At 42.3% G+C, this 18,071-nt stretch overlaps 1 protein-coding gene across 2 annotated transcripts in view; it reads right to left on the reverse strand.

Moving 5' to 3' along the window:
* The window catches only part of fam222ba (family with sequence similarity 222 member Ba), a 46,451-nt gene extending 30,597 nt beyond the window's left edge, over window positions 1-15,854 (reverse strand). The window contains exon 1 of one of the 2 annotated variants that reach the window (XM_078224623.1): window positions 15,545-15,854. The gene's annotated coding sequence lies outside the window, so the exon portion shown is untranslated. Of the gene's footprint in view, window positions 1-15,085; window positions 15,182-15,544 lie in introns of those variants that run through there. The other variant, XM_078224624.1, reaches the window with a different exon arrangement.
* Window positions 15,855-18,071: the final 2,217 nt, after the last annotated feature.

Raw genomic sequence — 18,071 nt, forward strand, 5'->3', positions numbered from 1 at the left:
GCCCAAACCACACTCACACACTAACTCAATATAGAATGTGATCACCGGATCTTCCAAGTATGAATGACCCAATTAGTCACTGCATTTACCAATGTAGATCATCGCAAGCAGTTTTAAAAAGAATCGCCTCTATTTTTCCAAGGAAATCAGTCTCCTTTTTGACATTCTTCTTTCCTTCCCTCCGGCCTTTGTCATCACCTCAGCCCAAGGAGGAAATATACTTCTCAAAGCCACACCTTCAACTATAGTCCAAAGGCCAGGTCCGACATTCTATTTTCATCATCGAGAAAGCAACAAACTCAACTCCAATGATTTAAGATATGGGGGAGGGATGCAACAGAAGATTAGTCACTTGCACCCCTTTTCTTCCCCATCCCCACATATAGAACACATCGCAAAGAGTACTTAAAAATTCTAGAAAGCTGGAGATTCTGGTTCAAAATCCTAGAATTTTGAAGTCTGGGGGGAAAGCATTTCTATTTAAATCATGCCTTCCACAACTTCAGGACATGTTGTCCTGGATCAGCGTGTGCAGTTTTGGTCTCTTTATCTGAGAAAGGATATACTTGCCATAGAGGGAGGATAACGAAGCTTCGTCAGACTGATTCCTGAGATAACAGAATTGCCACATAGGATAGATTGGGTCAATTGAGCCTGTATTCACTGGAATTTCGAAGAATGAGGGAATCTAATTGAAAGGTATAAAATTCTGACGGGGTTGGACAGACTGGATGCAGGGCTATTATTTCCTCTGGCTGAGGGGTCTGGAACGAAGGGTCACAGTCTCAGGATATAACGTAGGCCATTTATGATTGAGCGGAGGAGAAATTTCTTCATTCAGAGGGTGGTGAACCTATGGAAGTCTTTACCACAGAAGGCTGTAAGGGGTATGGGGAGAGCACTGACATGTGGTGTTGACATAGAGGATCAGTCATGATCATGTTGAATGGCGGAGCTAAATGGCCTACTCCTGCTTCTATTTTCTATCTTTCTATGATATCGCAAACACTTTAGAAACCAATTCAAGTAATTTTTTTTTTTAAAAAGGATTCTAATTTATTGTTGAAGAACATCTTGGTTCAGGTCCCTATTAGATGTTGGTTTAGCTCAGTTGGCCGGATGGCTGGTTCGTGATGCGAAGCAACACCAACAGTGCAGGTTCAATTCCTATACCAGCTGAGGTTATTCATGAAGGTCCGCCTTCTCAACCTTGCCCCTCACTAGAGGTGTGGTGATCTTCAGATTAAAATCACCACCAGTCAGCTCTTTCTTTCGAGGAGCCTATGGTCATCTGCAACATGGGTGTGACGATACAGTGCTATTAATATATTTTATGTTGGGGCGGGGGGGGGGGGCAGAATGATTAAAGATTCAGTGTTTTGTTACAGTCAGTTTGTCTGGAAGGAATACAACAGATGCTGGAAAGCAGAATAATTACTCCTTTTAGCCACGTAAGGATTTATTTAGCAGAAGGCTTAATGAGCTTTTGTTTACCAAAGAAGAGGACCCTTGGGTGTTTTCTTGATTAAAGTAATGGAAAGGTGAGTTAGGTCACATAGTCATGTGATATTAGCTTAATGGGAGGAGGTAGTTTAGGAGCTGAAAAAAACTGCATGTTCAATTGGAGGGGGCTGGTTTAAAATAGCAGCCTACAAGCAGCTCTCTAAAAAATCTCTCTGGAAGCTCCAAAGCTGTTAAAGGTTAAAGCAAGTAAGCTTGGACTTGCTAACTAAAGTCTATAAAAGAAATATTGCTATTCTGTTCCAACTAAGCAATAAGTTAGAAGTTGAGTTGGAGTTAAATTGTTTTATTTTGTTCGAATGATACTTTAAAAACTGTGTTATGAATAAAACTCGTTTTGTTAAAAAGATCCCTAATTTGTTAGTGGAATTACTCCTGGAGCGAAGAATCCTTTCTTCACATTTATGCCAAAATAGAAAAATTATTGGGGTCTAGTCTGGCTTCATGACATTGCTGTTTATGAAAGGTGTCATGTTCCCCATGTCATGATGCCCAGATAATCTGTTCATTTTGTGGAACTAGTTAATATTACATGTTGGCCTCAGGGTAACATTCTTGCTCTTCTTTGAAATGGTGCCCTGGGATCATTTACATCCAATTGTGAGAGCAGACAAGACCACAGATCCACATCTCATCAGCAGCATGTCCTCAGCTTTACCAGCTAGATTACGGCCTCTGCAATAGGACCTTCTGACTTGAGAGGTGAAAGTGCTATCCACTGAGCCACAGTGGGTTGTTGTAGCATCACTGTCACAGGACTGCAGTGGTTCAGGGAAAAGTCCTTCAGAGGACACCCAAGAATGGGCAAAAGAGACAACCATGTCAGGGCCACATACATTTGGGAGAGAATTAAAATCTCATTCTAGTTGGATGTTCTTTAGAGTAGAGAGAGAAAGAGGGGAAGGGATATAAAGTTGTTGGCTAAAGAGTTATTATTCATAACAGAAGTTTGCTCTCATTCTCTCTCCTTTTCCGCCTGCAATTCATCAGTCAGCAGGGGACCTGAACTTCTGCCCAAGACAAAACGGTCACAGCTAAGATCTATTTAACAGAAGGATAAAGTAACTTTTCCTCGTTTTGCTCGGAAGAATGATGGGCTGGCCTGAAGAACTCAAATCCAGTCTATTTCATCCACCTTAAACTTATGTTTTTGTTTACATTTAATTACAATGAACCTTACAACCCGGAACTGACATCTGCTTTGCAGCTTCATCCATTTTTAAAATCAAAACACAAAGGGCGTCACCTCACTGACAATGACCTTCCCATTATCTATATTTGAACAAAGCCTGCTGTACTGGTATATTTTCAACCCACCTACCATGTCAACAATATTCACTTCAAAGTTGAAAGATCCAAGTGTGCCTCATGGAGCTGACCCATTTTTCAGGGGATCATGCGCTATGTTGTTAAATATCCTGCAGCACCCAATACATAATACCTTCAACTCCTTTTACACCTCACTTCTGTTTCAAATTCTGGAATGAAAATACCAGTGTAACATGCCAAAGAGCAACCTCACTGTCATAACAATGCAGCAAAGGAAACAAAATAAGCCTAATAACTTTGGAATCAGGCCAGCACAAACTCTGAAAGATTAACAGTACTGATGGGAATCAACTGGTGTATGCAATGTTTTAAAAGCTGAACTGTCACACAGCTGGTGACCTATCTTCAATAACACAAATGGTACACTGCAATTCAACCAGCAAAATTACTTTCAGTGCTGCTGCAAGTTTGAGGTGACCCAATGTTACAGCCAGCAAAAGTATGAGATGCGGATTTGAAAATGGTAGCCCAAAAAATCATTCGCAGTTAGCAAATGTGAACAGTTCAAAAGACGTTTGTTACTCTAACAGTTAGTCTGTTCTGTTTCAATTCCAATTCGGTGATGTGTAGAAGTAATGGGAGATGGGTATAGCTGAAACTTGAGCAAATTAATCTCCACTACATTAAAGTTTATTTTTTAAAAGTTTATTTATTAGTCACAAGTAAGACTTACATTAACACTGCAATGAAGTTACTGTGAAATTCCCCTAGTCGCCACGATCTGGTGCCTGTTCGGGTCAATGCACCTAACCAGCACGTCTTTCAGACTGTGGGAGGAAACCGGGGCACCCGGAGGAAACCCACGCAGACACGGGGAGAACTCCACACAGACAGTGACCGGAGGCCGGAATTGAACCCGGGTCCCTGACGCTGTGGGGCAGCAGCGCTAACCAACTGTGCCACCGTGCACTGTGTACTTCAAACAGCAGCATGCAATGCAAGTAGCTTGGAATGGGAATGTTGAACAGCTGTTCCAATAATAGTCGCAGCAAAAATTACTAAAACCAAATTGAATATCATATCAATTTAAAGAGGGAGAACAGGGGAAAAAGTCATCGATATGTATGCAATGCAGCCTTATCAAAATAAACGCAGGAATTTGTACAAATATATCAATCTGACAACATTTGGTATGATAAACAATCGTTAACATTAATTAATGCCTTGTTGAATGTGGGTTTTCATTTTTGAAGTTTGTTGAGTAGGCAGCCAACCCTCTTGGGAGCTGGGTCCTCGCATTTTAATCTTAAAATTACTTGAATCTGCAATACCCAATGATAAAAATTGGTCATTTTTAATCAGCAAAAGAATCAAGGGTTATGGGGAAAGTGGAGTCGGGGATTATCACATCAGATCAGTCATGATCTCATTGAATGGGGAAGCAGACTCAATGGGCTGAAAGGTCCACTTCTGCTCCCATGTCGTATGGGTCAGATTTCACTAATTTTGAAAGAGAGCATTTTTGCGAAGTTAAGAGAATGTTGTTGACACCAGCATGTAGGAACATTGTTGATTCACTTGGTTCATATTGGGAAACGTCAAGTTGTTTTGCACACAATTTACTTGTAGGTAATTTATAACCCATGTTGTTGAATGGAGATTGCATTTCAGCCAAATTTAGGTCATTGATTTATGCGTACTGCTCACATCCTGTTTGGACTTGACTGATATTATGCATCAAACAGAGGTGTTTGAAGTGAACATATCTCCAATGACCTGCTCTGGATTTTGCCTGGAATTGTGATGCAAGAGCCAAAAACCCATGTTAGTAAATTCATATTTAGTTCTACATGGCCAGACCTCATTAGAAATCGGGATTGAGGTTCATATCTTTGGTATACACAAATGCTCAAGATAAACAGAGCCAATGTGACAAGATCAGTGCACCGTACCTTCTCCTTCCTACCCAAGGACTTGACCTGTACAAGACCAACAGCCTTCCTTTAGAAGATGATTGGCATTTTATGTTTCAACGTCCCCTCAAAGTCAGGACCAAACGGTTTCACAAGGGCACGTACAGTTTCAGATAATGGGAACATATTGATTAAAAACATTTTTTTTGGAAGTCACCTTGCAACCACTGCAAGTGAAACATACGCACCAATTTCCAAATGCCGCGCGAGGTGTTATTAATAACTAATTGAACATTCCTGTTATCCTGATGAGAATGTGTAGCATTCCACTGGTAAGTGACAGGGCAGCAGGGAGGATTGAAGAAAGAAAGGAGAAAAGAAGCCTTTAAGTAAGTCCCTCTAAACATTGTCTCTTGCTGATTGATCGTAAATCACTTGGCCAACAGATACAGAGAGGTGCTGCACATACTAACTGTGCTGCCTTTTCCAGGACACATGGTGGTCAACTAGCTACTGCGAGGAAAAAGATAAAAATAAATAGATTCACTGCCACAAATAACAATTTAACTGTGACATTAGTCCCACTCTCTTCCATTGCAATGCGATGGCCCGAGAAGGCTCATTTGTACAACCATAAGGTTCAGCCTCAGATCATCAACCAGCGATTCTACAATTATTGGTGAGCCTCTCACAAATCTTAACTGTTACACTCCCAGGTTGTTCAGATTTTCAGGTCACTTTAAAAATTAAAAACCTGCTTGAAGAAATACATTAGTTAAGCGTACTATGAAGAGATTTATAGTCTGCTCACTCCTGAATTAAACACAGCCTCGTGCCTTGCTTTTGCAGCAGATTTTGATTGAGAGTGCAAAAATAGTATTTGACATTGTTTTGCTCAGAATTAAAGCTGCTGCATTCATCCGGGATTTGGATTTCTCCTGCACGTTGTGCTTCAAGGATGTACAAGTTGCCCGTGTTCCTGCAGTTTTGCTCCTGATATTTATTATGCTATCACACTGGCGCCATCACATGCCAATTTTTCCAATTCAAGTGACAGGTCGTTCACTCAAAATGAGAAGTCATCCAATTTTCCCCATTTCCTTTGCCGTCTCTCCTCTCCCAACCCCTCCCTCAAAAGAAACAAGAAATAAAACTTGCACAAATTGACATGACATCAGGGATACCTGGTTAGTTTTGAACTCATCAGTGAACGAATGGATGGGGACGAAAACTCAAACATAGGCGCATCTAATTCATCCTGAACCATCCATCAGATTAATGGCCTTGTCATCAACTGAGGTGCTGTGGGCATGATACAGCACTATACATATATCATCCCATCATTTGCATTCCATTCTGCAGAGGACTGATGAAATTCCACTAACGTGCAGAAATGTACTTTTCAAATCAGTTCAGTACCTGGGGAACAGACAAGCACTGGTTCATTGAGCTGGAGCTCATGCTACTTTACATGATGAATTTAAATCAGGAAGACATCCCAGGGTGAAGGTGATGGAATATTCCACTGTGTTGGATATATTTATTAAATGCTATTTTACATTTTAAGTGCATTCTCAATTAATATATAGATGAAAACCAGACTTCTAACAATTAGCCCCAATTGTTGTGGATGGTATCAGGAATAGTGACTTCAAAATATTCATAGGTTATTCAAAGCTTGAGGGGATACGGTCCGATATAACTCACTGGGAACAATGCATTCAAATCAGCTAACAGTTCCTGGGGTTATGCTCTTCTACATCATATTTTTACTTGCCCACACCATTCTCCTTTACAAATGCCTCATTTTTAATGATGCTATATAACATTCCTCAATACCAAGTCCACCTGGATTATAGTGATTATTGGCTGTCCCAGGCCAAACGGGGGGGTGTCTGTGGGCGGGGGAGGTTGCGACACATTCTGATTTAAGAGGCATTCAGTTGAAGACCACAGACAGTAGCTTCATACCTTTAGCTCTTAAACCAAGCGCATGCACCTAGTGTCAGGACCTGCACAGAGCAAGATTACGATTGCAGCACATCATTAGGACAAAACTAACGTGCCTCAAAGCAATTTAAACCCAGGTCCCATTCTCCATGAATTCAGTTTCATAAATCACAGTACAATCTATACTCCTTGGTTACACCTCTTGGGAGCAAATAAAAGGCAAAAGGAGTGTTCACCAGCACTGGGTGATTTAATCACAGGGTCCATTCAGGCACAAAACAGCCATGCATTCAAAACAGCATCAACACATGACCTAATTTGAGGTATGGCTGGCTTACAGACACCAATTTGGAACAGCGTAACCTACTTCAAATAGTGAGTGGGTAAGCCACATTTAGTTGGACCTGCCTGCCATTATAAAATCTCAAAACTATATCGCCAATTTAATGCTGCTGTAAACCTGTAGAGAAATGTGCTGTGGAACACAATGAAACTAATACCAATGCAACTAACTTCAAGCCAACAGCAGAGAGACTCTATACAAAACTGTATTATTTCCCATGATTGAAAAATTAAAACTGTAAATCTCTAGTTTAGCCTTGTTCTTATGGTGAAGCTGTTTTATTTTTCCTGTAAGCATCATTAGAGAGAAGTTGGAGGTGCGAGTGCGAGGTGCAACTGTACACGGAGCCAACATCCTGTACAAAACGTGCAGTGATACAGCAGTCTAATGCATGCGTTTCCATTATGGCGAGACCAATCTTCAACAACAAAATCTCCAAAGGTTCAGTTTGTTACTCAAAGGTTTTGGAGGCTGAATGTTTTCAAATCAGCTTCAGGTTAATGCCCTGATGGAGAGATGTCTTTGATCCCTTGTGGACTCTGGGTAATGACCTTACCTTATCCAGCAATGGTAAGCTTATGACCTACTTTTTCAAAAATGTACGAACCTGATGTTTAACACGATGACCAGAAAATCATAAAATTATACAGTACAGCAGGCCATTCAGCCCATCATCCGTGTTGCCTCTTGAAAGAGCTCTTCAGTATTCAATTTCCTTTTGAACCTACAATTGAATCTGCTTCTACCACCCTTTCAGGTAGTGCATTCCAGACCATAACTTGCTGCACAAAAATACATTGGTTTTAATGCAGATTCATCTGTAAAAGGAGTCACATCCGATGGCCAATAATGTATTTTTAGATATCCACTGCCTTTATCTTTTGAGAAAAGAATGCCAATAGGCCATTTAAATCAGCAGTGGAGATTGCCTGTGGGCAGGTGCTTATTAGAGATATTTGCAATTGCAACAGCTACCCATTACACTCACTTTTTGCACAATCCTTTGTTTTGTTGCGAGAAATACGGATTTGAATGCTCATAGAACAATCCCACGATGTTTTTTTTTAAATGCTGAAAACACAAGAGGCGTGACAGGATTGGAAAAGTGAAAATATAGTGCGTGTTTCCGATGAACCCATCAAAATGAATGTTATTCCAGATTTACATCTTTCCTTCGACCACCCCCCCACCCCATCCCCCTCTGCATATCTGTTCAGTCAGCAACCGGGTTTCAGTAATTGCCATTACACAGTCAGGAATTATGGCACCCTATAATAGTTTCCCATTAATTTCTTCAAAAAAAAACTTGAATAGCTGTTTATGGAATGAGATCAAGCCAGGCCCTGGGGACTTTACTCCATGAAGTGCAATGTATTTATTCTTAGTTTGCCATTTGTTTTGCATAATTACAACTACAGTTTGTGCTAGCAGTTAATTATACGTAATTAAACATTAGCCTGGATTTGCACCAAGTTGTCAGTGGCAACCAACCTGCCCTTGCTTGTAAAATGCAACAGAAATTCTTAATATTGCAGCACATCTAGCAACGGCAAGCTGTGTTAATACCAGCTCTCCATCCATTTTCCTGTACTGCTATTCACAGCTGCATCTATGGTTCCACAGATATTTGAGGCCTTTTCTCACGAAGCTGCACTCTGCTTAACCTTAGTGCAGTTTAGGAAGGGTAAGTGCAAATCATGTCAATTATAACACTCAACATGCAGTAAGATTTTCCTGCCCAAATGCTGCAATCCCCAGTTAAGTACCAGTTTTCAACTAGCCTTTGGAACCTCACTACTTCTCTCTCCTCCTTTAAGGCTCTGCTTAAAAACCAACACATTTGTCCAAGTTTTTGGTCACCCGTCCTAATATCACATCATGTAGTCAAGTATCAAATTTTATTTGATAATGCTCCTGAACATTTTAGTATGTTAACAGTGCGATATAAATCATTCTCGCTATCCTTCCCATGACAGTCCTCATCGGGAAACTATTCTTGAATGGTGTCTTTGAGGTGGGCTGGGGAGTGCAGGAGGGCATAGCCAAATTCATTCCTAGTTACAAGCATACACATTCCAGCAAAGATCTTGAGATCATGATCCAAAAATTGGAAATTTCTCCCCCAGCAATCAGGTTATTTACATCAATTCTGGCACGTTACCATTTTGGAATTAGAACTGCAAAGCACTTTCAGCGAGTATGCTGTTGCACTGTTTCGGGGGTTGGGGAGGGGGGTAAACCACAATTCTATTAGGTTGCACTAAAAATCATATGGAACTTCATGTTGGAAAGTGCCACCAGCAGCCAATGCAGCAAATTTGTTCAAATAAGGTAGAATAAATTTGCCTAAATATTGAAAGATTGAAAGTGTAGGCTTTATACTGAAGAGTCTCAATACAGTGGCTTACAAAGCAAAATGAACAACAGTTGAACAATGTTTAAACAAGCATTTTAGACATTTCCTACTCCAGGAAATAATGCATGATTTTAGATTCAGGGGCCTGTATGGGAATGCGTTGGAAGACTGTAGACACTAATTTATCCAGATGTGCAGTCCAACTCCCTCCCCAATGCAGTGCCAGGACGTTGATATCAGGGTGTGCTCCTTCCATCCTTTCCGCTTCCACTCAACTTCAAGCAATTCACAGAGGTCACACGTTTTGTTCCCAAATGCCTTGATCTCTTCCTGGACATCCTGGGCTCGTACCCCACATTTTGAATAGTGATAAATTAAGCCCAATGCTCCTGGCTCTAAGTCACAGCATATTTGAAAAGGGTTTGGGATCCCAGTTATGATTTCTGCATTTTAATCTGAAACACTAGTTAATTATTAACAACTGCATAATCCAAGTATAGAATGGCTGGTGCACTAAATCACTTTTTATGCACTCTCAGGATGCAAGACTCCTGACCCGAGCAGAAAAAATTCCGCTGTAAGAAAGATTTATTTGTAATATCAAGTGTTTTAATAGGTTTTCAGGAGGATTAAAGGGGCTAAAACAAAAGGAGCGCAAGTTTATTATTTCCACACCCACTCACCACACCCTCCCCAATCACTGCTGAGGTGGAAGTATCAAATAACTTGAAAATGAACTTCTATATAAGGCACACAATCAATCAGGATCACCTTCATTTCTAAGTGGTTAAAATCAGTTTGCGGTTGAGCAGGAGGCCTCTGCAGCTGTTCTAATATTATAGTAATGTCAGAAACATGTCCATATTCATGACTAAGCTCCTGCCAGACAACGTGGAAAGCAACAAATTAACTGAAGGAAACGAAGGCTTCTCCAATTACTCAATGGATATTGGAAAAAGACCTCTGTGGACGATACCAAAATGGAGAGATTATAACTAACAGGAAAGATTGAACAGCTTGGGGCTCTTATCTCTGAAAAAGTGACCAAATAGAGGTGTTAACAGGGGAAACAGAGTCTCCAAAACCAGGGGCCAAAACAAAAATGTCACTAATAAATCCAAAAGGAAAGTCAGGAGAAGTGCCTTTACCCAGAACAGCTAGAGAGATTGGGACTGTTTTCTTTGTAGAAAAGAAAGCTGAGCGAAGACTTGATAGAGGTATTCCAGATCCTGAGGGGTATGGACAGGGTAAATAGAGAGAAACTGTTCCCACAAGAGAGCATCAAGAACTAGAGAGCACAGATTCAAAGTAATTGAGAAAAGGGAGTAAAAGTGATGCAAGGAAACCCAGAGGGTGGGTAGGGTCTCGAATGACCTTCCTGAGAGGGTGGTGGAGGCCAGTTCGATTGAGCTATTCAAAAGGGAACTGGATTGCTATCTGAAAAGAATGAATGCGCATGGTTACAGTAAAGGCAGGAGAGTGAGATCAGGTGAAGTGCTCTTTCAGAGAGCCAATGCAGACACGATTGGCCTCCTTCTCCACTGTAGAGATTCTGAGAACGCGAAACTCTCACCCACAGGGAGATGAGACAGATAACATACATTTAAGGGGAAATTAGATAAGTACAGGAGAGATAGGGCGAGATGAAGTAGGATGGGCCGGGCGGGGGGGGGGGGGTTTTGCTGTGGAGTACAAGTCAATTGGGCTGAATGTTCTGTTCCTCTGCTGTAAATTATATATAACTGTCTGCCATGGTAGTGGATTCAATGCCTTTGAGTAAGGGACATATTTTTGTGTCCAACCAAATAAATGAAATCAAATTAACTTGGGGACAATTCCCTAAAAGGGGGGGGAACCGCCAAAACAAAGGACAAAGCGGGAAGGAAACTTAAAACATCAAATTAAAATGTGATTAATGGGGTCAATAATACACCTCAGTTCCTGCGGTGCCCAGCGGGCATGGAAGACATCAATTGTGCCTTCAGACACCGCATGCTCCCTCTCCAGGGACACCCAGCCGCGAATATAGCTGCAGTAGAGGGGCAGTCTGGTTGGACGACACCCTCGCCCGCTGCCTGAACATGTAGATGGCATGCCTTGTCAGGCCCAGGAGCAGGTTCACGAAGTCCTCCTCCTTCCCCACCCCCCTCTGCACTAGGTGTCCGTAGATCAGGAGCGTGGGACTGAAGTACAAACAAAACATCAACAAAAGGCTTTCGAGGAAACTGAAAAGGTTGTGCAGCCTATAACACTGAACATAGACATGGTCCACAGACTCCACAAAGTTGCAAAAAGGGCACATTTGGGAGCCCGTGAACTGGTACAACCTACAATTATACGGTACTGCTGCGTGCAGCACCCTCCACCTCAGGTCCCCAAGATAGTGGGGGGAGATCCCTCCATAGAGGGACCTCCACCACCCTGCGGCAACAAGGCCCGCCAAAGTGTAACCGGGCAACAGGCGAGGACGCCGTAATAGAAGGTGTGCAGCAGCCTGTACAGGAAACACCTCCGTGTGGTAGCAAAGGGCATGGAGGGCATTTCCACAAGGCAGCCCAAGCTGTGGGGTACCTTACCCGGGAGGGGTGGGGGGGTCTAGCTTTAGGGCCAATGTGAGATTCGCCTTCGAGTAAGGGAAGTAGACAGGGAATAACAGCGCTGCAGTTTCTGATTGCTTTCCAGTGACCCCCACTAAAGCATGTGCTGAGTGGACTGGATCATAAATGACTGTTCCTGTATCCTCCCAAACAGCTGAGCAGTACAATGACAAAGCGATAAATTGGGCTGATCAGAAGCCTAGATATAGATAGTTGAGGGCTCGACATTAAACTCAATTAGGCAATACCTACCTGCATGCTATGATGGAAATTGGTATTCTGAAAAGAAGAGATTAAATAGGTTAAGAGGTTGGGACTTTGCACTAAGTAAATAGAACCCAGCACCTTCCACATAATGTACAAGGGTAATAAATAGGATGAAAAATGCTTTAATTCAGTAATGAGTAAACAGGGCCTGCATTTGGCTTTGAATTGCAATCATCTGATTTAGAATTTCAATGAACTTCATATCCTAGTGCAACCTCTCGGTAAACTGGCATTTATCAAGATTCAACTTGATAGCAATGGGTCCAGGGCTCATTCAGTAACAAGATTCAAATCATAAATACTTGTCACAAATGCAAGTCCACACATTTAAATTGGTTAGATCAACCTCCTGGTTCAGATGCCAGATTAAGCTCAATCTTAATAAATGCCAATTTTCCCAGGGGATGGGGGAGGATGTGCATTATGGTTGACGTAGATTTTGTAAAGGTTGAGCACGGGAAAAGGTTGGATCAGTGCCAAACCAGCATGACATTATGGTGCAATATTCCAACTTCAGCATTCCTTTCCCACCATCCAGGGGAAAGGCTAATGAGGGAGAAGAAAAAGTCAATTCAATAGGACCAGTCCTCCTTTTAAAAACGATCAAGTTAGTTTCTGATGAGAGCACTTGACCAATAGCCTCAGAACAGTTTTATTGCCCAGGCATTCCCAACTTCAGTTCCCCAATGTCAAACCTGTCAACTCAAAGCTGGCTTCCAACTCCAGGGTGGAATCACAACACTCTGGTATCCTGTCAGTAATAACTCTTAATGCACAAGAGGCAGCAAGATGTGACTGCTGTATAATCAAATTTCAATATAATGATGCGTTGGCAAACTAAGTGCATCTTACCAGTCGCATCATCCTCTTCCTTGCAGCACTGCCGCAAATAGCTGGGGGAATTAGTAAACTGTCAACAGTCATTATCTTTTTTGCAGTTAAATTCTGGAATTTAACTGCAAAATTCCATGGTACTCACGTATGTTCAAGACGTACAGCATATTTTGCTCCATTATCTCTCTCAGAACTGGAAATGCTGTTGCAGCAACATGAGACTTTTAATTAGTCAACTATACAACATAGCTGGCATAGACTTTTCCCAGCTAGGAAACCATCAGCCTCCAGCATAGATCAAAATTTTCAAGCACTTGTTTATTCAGCTTACTTTAAAAGCCAGACCCCAAGTAAACACCCCTTCAGTGATATATTGAAAGCTTGAAGCTAAACAGGTGTTTTGGGAATAAATTATACCCCATCATACAAAGGAAAAAATATAGATGTACAGCATGAAGTGAGTTTTCAAAACCAATGTCTAAATATCAGGGTTCTTTTTTTTAAAAAGGCCAGCCACATGGGAACAATTAGAAAACATTTACGTAAAATCCAACTCCCTAGAAAATTACTGTCCTCTCGCTTTAATTATCCCAATTAGTTAAATGTGCTAGCAGTTAGAAAAAGTAGTTTTAGTGCAATATGTTTTTTTTAAACGTCAACATAATTATAAGATAAGTCAACCAAAACACTTACAGCGTGCACTGAAAACTATATTACAGCTTAAATTTTAAGTACATGGTTTGGACATCTGAAGACCTCGCAATTGCTGTGCAGAAAGGCTTAAATGTGAGCAAGTCGCCTGCATTACCCGGCGTCAAAGTGTAAACGACATCTTGAGGATTAAACTGATCGAGATGAAATTTGCCTAGCAACCGATTCATTAAAAGCCGGGTTCAGAAACAGGCCAGCAATCCATTCTCTTATCTCTCCCGCAAGAGATAACACAGTCTCCATCTACTCACAATGAGCAGTTTCTGCAGGAACTTCATGCTCATATCAACGAACCCCCATCCATTAAATAAAGTAAAAATAATCCCAGTTTTGTGTCATTTCCATGTGTTGTTCTCCTTGAGAAGGAGGAGGGGGGGCAGAAAAAAGGGAAAACCACACAGTGGAAGTACAATAACGTCGCACGGCCAAAATTAATTGTTATTCTCTGGGGATGCAGTGGGTGGTGAAAGGAGGGAGGGAGGGGGGGGGGGGGAGGAAGAGAAGAAAGAGGAAGAGATATCTAATGACAACTGCTGCCGTCCTGCGCAAATGATTAGTCACGCTGGATTCCCAGCTAATCAATTCGAGATAAACTGGTTTTAAAAACATTACGAGCAAGGGGAAATGCCTTTGTAACAATGGCGTACTGTAAAGATTGCAGATTGCCTCGACTGATTAAACCGTGCATCAGCCACAAGGTTACGCCACCGCCTAACACCACAATCCCTCATGATGGGAGATGAAAAGGAGCTGGCAATTCAAATCAAGCTGCGATTTTCTCTCTCTCTCCCCCCCTCCCCTGTCTGTCTGTCCTCCCTCTCCCCCCCCCCCCCCCCCCACATTAATCTTCATGTGACAGGGACAGACGGCTCTGGTTTAATAAAGATTTGCAGAGCGGACAACCAACCCTCCCCTTGAAATACTGCATTTTAAATAGCGTTCTTTGAAGCTGCCCTTGTATGTGAATGTATTAAAGAAAAAGGCTTGACATCAGAGAAAAAAATTTCCACACACACGCACACAAAGCCAGACAGACGCCTCAGAGACTGTATGTTTAAGATGAATTTAGTCCCTCCTGTAACAAAAATTACCTCAAAAAGTTTTATTTTTCCCCCCACAAAAAGTTAACTTTAGCACTTCTTTTGGCATAATAAAAATTTTTTTAATGACAGTAGCCACTGCAGCCAGTTTGTCATGGGCACCAATCTCACCTCATGGAGTTTATAAAAACCAAATTTAAAAAACAAAAACAAAAATTGGGTTGATGAATGAAAATTTTCAGACATTTAAAAAAGTTAAATAGACACAACTGGTGGATTCTTACTCTTAAATATTCGCTGCAAAAGGCTGCAACCTCCACACGACAAGGCCGGCGGCGTTTGCTTGGCATCGTTTACGGCATTATTTACAAAAAAAATCCCTCCGATCATAAAAATGCAATTCAGTGACTTTTGTGAGGGGAAAAAAAAAGCAGAAAAAAAGCCAGAGCTCCCGACCCAACTCCCTGCCGGAAATCAGGCAGCAGCTGGCGTGATCGACAGCAGCAGCTGACCAATGGGGAGTCCGCCCTTGCGGTAACGTCCCGCCCATTGAGGGCACAATAAACCAATCAGCGACGTGGCAGGGGGCGGGACTTCCGCTGGCAGCTTCGGTTGCCCGGGCGCCCGCCCCTCTTTTGTTAACTGTCCGACGCCGCCTCAAGAATCGAACTAAAATCCGACTGCCCTCCGGAGGGGAGGGGGAAAAAACCGACCACCAAACCAAACGCCAGACGGGCACTTACTTTCTGTGGAGCTGACAGGACTGCATAGTTAAACTGTGGGTAAGGTCATGAATTCGTTCGCTTCTTCGGCCCGCGCCGCTCGCTTGCAACCGCTGCTACTGCGGCAAAAAACGCCAGACGCAGGGACCGCCGGCGCATGCGTATGCGCGCTACCAGCGACTGCCGGCAACTACGCATGCGCGATTGTAAGTGAATACACATGCGCACCAGCAGCCGCTTGCAGTCTAGACGCATGCGCAATCGTGGTGATTGGACAGATGCACCTGCTTCACGCGGTCCATCTGACCGTTAAACTTAAAATCCTCACAGATTTCACGATATATTTTGGATCGTTTTCAATTAACCTCTCGGCCTCGTCATTCTCTATACATTTTTATTTGATTTGTATCCCAGTTACTCAAGCGGAACCGTGGAGTTGGCGTGTTGCGCCCCTATCGGTTGGAGGACCAAATGTTTCGGTATAATGATGGTTCCACACATCACATGAAGATACATGAACAATTAATTCATTGTTTAATAATTCATTGGCATAACCCCAAGGGATTTCACAAAGAGAGAAATGGACTGAGCCACGATTCGAGGGATCTGGAGAATGAAATCAAATGTCTACTTGAAAGGAAGTGGGCATTGACATTGCTTTTAAAGGGAAGGGGCAGAAATGAAGTTAGCATTCTGCACTAACTGCTGCCAAATAAAATGCTTCACATTTTGCTGATGCATTGACTTTCCCCACCTACAAGCACCAGGGTGCCAGAGTTTGTGGATCAGGAGATCACATGCCCCACATAAGTTTGTCTATAGCGAGTTGGGTGAAAATCAACTATCTGAAACACACGATCTATTCAACTACCATACTGCTGCTTGGGGAACCACGTGTGTAAGCTGTCCACCACATTCCCTACAGGACAGTGAATAGGTTTCAATACAAAAAAACATCTCAGTACATCCAGAGAGTGACACAGTGGTTAGCACTGCTGCCTCACAGTGCCAGGGACTCGGGTTCAATTCCTGGTTTAGGTCACTGTCTGTGCGGAGTCTGCATGTTCTCCCTGTGGCTGCATGCGTTTCCTCCGGATGCTCCGGTTTCCTCCCACACTCTGAAAGACGTGCTGTTTAGGTCAATTGGCTATGCTCAATTCTCCCTCAGTGTACCTGAACAGGTGTTAGAGCGTGGCGATTAGGCGATTTCACAGTAACTTCATTGCAGTGTTAATCTAAGCCTACCTGTGACTAATAAATAAACATTAAGTTGTGAAAGCAGCTATAAAAATACATGTCTTGTTTTCTTCTTTCATAGAATGTGTTAAGCAAAATGTAAGGGAGAACCGAGAATACTAACACAAACAGAAAAATCCTCAATGGCTTCACAGACAAGATCTTCAGCTGTTCTATTGCATCTCCCTGAGCAGACTGACGAAGTGTACAACATTTTCTCCACAAGTGTGGAAATTGGTCTGTATCCAAACAGAGTTTTGGCCAGCATTCTATAAATAAGTCATCAGACAGCTGCAGCAATTAGCCAAAGGCTGCATAACTCAAAGTGGTGGATCCCACTGGACCCACAAACCCTTCTCAATTAAGGATGCTCCAACATGCTTCACTGCATTGCAGCCTCTGTTTTCACCTGTTGTTTCCTGGGTAGTGACCAGGTGCAGTTATCCTGACTGATTTATTATCCCCCTCCTCTACGCTGGATCCTGAATAGTGAGGGGGCTTTCGTCAGTACTAACTTGAAATCTAATGTTTGAAATGACTAGTCAAGTACATTTGGTGGAGCAGAGACCTGCAGTGCTTGATTCTTCCCAAAATAAACAGGACATTTTAAAGCAATTCTAAAATTAATAGTGCAAATAGTTAGCATTATTACCCAATCTAAACAACTACCTGTTTTAAACATGGTGGGGATTGTACCAGGATCACAAAAACAATCAGAATCAATTTCACTTCCTGATTATGCACATTTACATTGCCTGTAACATGCAGAAAGACCATATTGATGAATGGTGTGTCTGGATCTAGGCACTGTTTTGAGGCAGAGTACCAAGGGCTTTGCCATGTGCATGGCTGCGCTGGATCCCAACTGGAAGCATTTAATACTGATATTGGGTTTCCCAATTTGGGGAAGTATTCTGTTACACATTAGCTGCCACTCAATGGGTGACACTTCACCACTGGGTCAGAAGGGTCAGAAAGTCGTGAGTTAAAGTTCCACTCGAGCCAACGTTGCTAAAACAGATCATCTGGCCCTTATCACTTGATTTGATTTATTATTGTCACATGTATAAGTATACAGTGAAAAGTATTGTTTCTTGCGCGCTATACAGGCAGAACATACTGTTCATAGAGTACATAGGGGAGAAGGAAAGGAGAGGGTGCAGAATGTAGTGTTACAGTCAGGGCTAAGGTGTAGAGAAAGAGCAACTTAATACGAGGTAGGTCCATTCAAAAGTCTGATGGCAGCAGGGAAGAAGCTGTTCTTGAGTCGGTTGGTACGTGATCTCAGACTTTTGTATCTTTTTCGGGACGG

Source organism: Mustelus asterias, chromosome 12, assembly GCF_964213995.1.
Source record: "Mustelus asterias chromosome 12, sMusAst1.hap1.1, whole genome shotgun sequence".
Classification (NCBI taxonomy): domain Eukaryota; kingdom Metazoa; phylum Chordata; class Chondrichthyes; order Carcharhiniformes; family Triakidae; genus Mustelus; species Mustelus asterias.